Raw genomic sequence first — 4,301 nt, 5'->3', positions numbered from 1 at the left:
CTTCCTGATGCGCAGCCCAGGCAAGTTGTGCGCACCAAGGTGCCCACCCTGGCGGAGGTGCGCGCCCGGGGCAAACCGGGCTCCGACTTCGTGCACTGCATGGTGCCCACCAAGGCGCGCAACCCAGCCAAGGTGCCCACCGCAGCGAAGGTGCACGCGAGGTGCGCACCCGAGGTGCACACCCGGGGCAAACCGGGCTCCGACTTCGTGCACGCCGCACCTTGGAGCACACTTCAGAGCGCTCCTTGGTACGCACCAGGGCGCGCAACCCAGCCAAGGTGCTCACCCCGGCGAAGGTGCACGCGAGGTGCGCACCCGGGGCAAATCGGGCTCGGACTTCGTGCACGCCGCACCTTGGAGCACACATCGGAGCGCTCCCGGGTTCGCACCAGCATTGCGCACCTTTGATGCGCTGCCTTCACTAATTTCCAGAAAAGGCAAAAAAAAGAAAAAAATGAGATTTTAAAATTTCCGTTTTGAAAGATAGTGAAAAAAACGGAACGCGGGTGCCATCTTGAGCCCGCCCTGGTGTGCAGCCCAGGCAAGTTGTGCGCACCAAGGCACCCACCCTGGCCAAGGTGGGTCACGGGGTGGGTCCTAGGGTGGGTAACGGGGTGGGTACTAAGGTGCGTGCCAAGGTGGGTCATAGGGTGGGTGCCAAGGTGGGCACCAGGGTGGGTGTGCACCAACCCTAGCCAGGGTAGGTCACGGGGTGGTTGTCGGGGTGGGCGTCAAGGAGCCAAGGTGGGTGGCAAGTAGCCAAGTTGCGTGCCAAGGTGGGTGTCGGGGTGGGTGCCAAGGATCCAAGGTGGGTGCCAAGGAACCAAGGTGGGTGTCTGGGTGGGTGCCGAGGTGGGAGCCAGGGTGGGTCCCAAGGTGAGTGCAAAGGTGGGTGCCAGGGTCAAGGTGAGTGCCAATGTGGGTTCCAAGGTGCCAGGGTCAGGGTGAGTGCCAATGTGGGTTCAAAGGTGCTAAGTTGGGTGCGAGGTTGGGTGCGAGGGTGGGTGGGTGCCAAGGTGTGCTAGGTGGAAGCCCGGGTGGGTCGGCATCCCATGGGTGTCGAGTTGGGTGCCTGATGGGTGCTTCTTGTCAAGTTTTAGTCGTCGGGACTCATTTCGAGCCTTAGAGGTCGTTTCTTGTCCGGTTGCCCTGTCTTCGACCTGGGAACCCAATTTTGGTCCTCGGGTCCCATTTTTTTTTGTCTCGCATCCCACTTTTGGCCTGTGGCCTTTTCGGGGTCGATTCTCGTTTTGGGCATCAGAGCATGTTTCTTCTCCTAAAACCCAATATTTGTTTATTAAGTCTCGGAACACATTTTTGTTCTCGTGGACCCATCATGGGTCTTGGAACGCATTTGTGGTCCTTGGGTCCCATTTTGCATCCCGAAACTTGTGTTTTGGTGCTTGATCCCTATTTTGGGTGCCCACCTTGCACCAAGTGCGCACCCGGGGCAAACCGAGCGCCTTGGTGCACCGGGGCAAGATCGAGCGTGCACCCGAGGCGCCCCGAACATGCACCAAGGTGCACTCGGCCCACATGTGAGCGCAGGTCGTTGCGCCCGAGGTGGTGTGTGGGCACCGCGTTGCAGACGGGACACTGCACGCACACGACGCCCCCTACAGGTGCACGCACGTAGGCCGGGCCGGGTGCACACCCGACGCCCTAGCAAGGTGCGCGCACCCGGGCAGGGCTCACACTTGGCGAACGGGGCGCACTTCGCGAGGGAGGGTGTGCACCTCGACGGGGGTGGGTGGCCGGGGTGGATTCGCACGTGGGTCGCGGTTTGCTAAGTACACACTGCGACAAGCTCATAACGGGTGCGATCATACCAGCGTTAGTGCACCGGATCCCATCAGAACTCCGCAGTTAAGCGCGCTTGGGCCGGAGTAGTACTGGGATGGGTGACCTCCCGGGAAGTCCCGGTGTTGCACCCTTTTTTAGTTTTTCGCCGGGCATCGCAATGCTATTTGAATAAACCTTTTGCCCGTTTGCGTTCTCGTCGGGGCCGGGCCGGGCCGGGGTGCGCTGCCCGCACTACCGCGCGCGCGGGGGCGACACCGAGCGCGCACCCGAGGCGCCCCGAGCACACAGGCCACGGTGCAACCCGGGCGTTGTGCGCGCACCCCGGTGCGCCCGAGGTGCTGCGCGCGCACCCAGGTGAAATCGGTGTGCACCTCGGCCAGTGCGCGCTCGGTCGAGTCGCGCACGTTGGCCAAGGTGCACGGTGATGTTTCTTACTCTAAGGTTCCGCACCAGACGCCCGGGACAGGTGAGCGAAGCTGGGCGGGGCCGGGTGCGCGGCCGGGGCAGGTGCACGCAGCTGGAGAGAGCTTTGGAGCACACTTCGGAGCGCACCAATGATGCGCTCCATTCAAAAGTTTCCTGAAAAGGCAAAAAAAGTTGAGATTATAGAATTTCCCACTTGAGAGATTGTAAAAAAAAAAAATTTAAAATGAAGGAAACGCGGGTGCCAAGGTGTGCGCAGCCCAGCCAAGGTGTGCGCACCAAGGCGCCCACCCTGGCGAAGGTGCACGCAAGGTGCGCACCCGAGGCAAACCGGACAATTAACCCAACTTTCGACTTCGCGCGCACCTTGGAGCGCACTTCGGAGCGCTCCTTGGTGCGCACCAATCTTGGGCACCTCGGAGTGCACCATGGCGCCCACCAAGGTGCGCACCCGGGGCAAACCGAGCTCCGACTTCGTGCGCACCTTGGAGCGCACGAAAGGTGCGCACCATGGCGCCCACCAAGGTGCGCAGCCCAGCCAAGGCGTGCGCATCAAGGTGCGCACCCTGGCGAAGGTGCGCACCCGGGGCAAACCGAGCTCCGACTTCGTGCGCACCTTGGAGCGCACAAAAGGTGCGCAACCCAGCCAAGGTGTGCGCACCCCGGTCAAACCGAGCTCCGAATCGTGCGCACCAGAGGTGCACGCCATCGTGCGCACCTTGGAGCACACTTCGGAGCCCTCCTTGGTGCGCGCCGATGTTGCGCACCTCGGAGCGCACCCGGGGAAAACAATGCAATTAACCCGACTTTCGACTTCGTGGGCACCTCGGAGCGCTCTCGGGTTCGCACCTCGGAGCACACCGAGGTGCGCACCTTTGATGCGCTGCCTTCACCAATTTCCAGAAAAGGCAAGAAAACATTGAGAAGGTGTGCGCACCGAGGTGCCCACCCTGGCGAAGGTGCACGCGAGGTGCGCACCCGGGGCAAACCGGGCTCCGACTTCGTGCACGCCGCACCTTGGAGCACACTTCGGAGCGCTCCTTGGTGCGCACCAGGGCGCGCAACCCAGCCGAGGTGCCCACCCCGGCGAAGGTGCACGCGAGGTGCGCACCCGGGGCAAACCGGGCTCCGACTTCGTGCACGCCATGGTGCCCACCGCGGCGAAGGTGCACGCGAGGTGCGCACCCGGGGCAAACCGGGCTCCGACTTCGTGCACGCCGCACCTTGGAGCACACTTCGGAGCGCTCCTTGGTGCGCACCATGGTGCCCACCAGGGCGCGCAACCCCGCCGAAGGTGCACGCGAGGTGCGCACCCGGGGCAAACCGGGCTCCGACTTCGTGCACGCCGCACCTTGGAGCACACTTCGGAGCGCTCCTTGGTGCGCACCATGGTGCCCACCAGGGCGCGCAACCCCGCCGAAGGTGCACGCGAGGTGCGCACCCGGGGCAAACCGGGCTCCGACTTCGTGCACGCCGCACCTTGGAGCACACTTCGGAGCGCTCCTTGGTGCGCACCAGGGCGCGCAACCCAGCCGAGGTGCCCACCCCGGCGAAGGTGCGTACCCGGGGCAAACCGGGCTCCGACTTCGTGCACGCCGCACCTTGGAGCACACTTCGGAGCGCTCCTTGGTGCGCACCATGGTGCCCACCAGGCCGCGCAACCCAGCCAAGGTGTGCGCACCAAGGTGCACGCGAGGTGCGCACCCGGGGCAAACCGGGGTCCGACTTCGTGCACGCCGCACCTTGGAGCACACATCGGGGCGCTCCCGGGTTCGCACCGGCGTTGCGCACCGTGGTGGGCACCTCGGAGCACACCAAGGTGGGCAGCGAGGTGCGCACCTTTGATGCGATGCCTTCACTAATTTCCATAAAAGGCAAAAAAAAAACGAGATTTTAAAATTTCCGTTTTGAAAGATAGTGAGAAAAAGGGAATGCTGGTGCCATCTTGAGCCCGCCCTGGTGCGCAGCCCAGCCAAGGTGTGCGCACCAAGGTGCCCACCCTGGCGAAGGTGCGCGCCCGGGCAATTAACCCAACTTCCAACTTCGCGCGCGCCAGGGTGGGAGCGCACCCAACA

General features: G+C 63.4%; 1 non-coding gene across 1 annotated transcript; it reads left to right on the top strand.

Annotated features, from left to right (window-relative positions):
- Positions 1 to 1,815: 1,815 nt before the first annotated feature.
- On the top strand, positions 1,816 to 1,934 carry LOC131872522 (5S ribosomal RNA). The gene has a single exon (XR_009370662.1). It is a non-coding gene; the product is annotated as a 5S ribosomal RNA (ribosomal RNA).
- Positions 1,935 to 4,301: the final 2,367 nt, after the last annotated feature.

This window comes from Cryptomeria japonica, unplaced genomic scaffold (genome assembly GCF_030272615.1).
Source record: "Cryptomeria japonica unplaced genomic scaffold, Sugi_1.0 HiC_scaffold_640, whole genome shotgun sequence".
NCBI classification, from domain to species: Eukaryota; Viridiplantae; Streptophyta; class Pinopsida; order Cupressales; family Cupressaceae; genus Cryptomeria; species Cryptomeria japonica.
The sequence above is the reverse complement of the archived record's forward strand: the minus strand, read 5'-3'. Positions and strand labels throughout refer to the sequence as shown.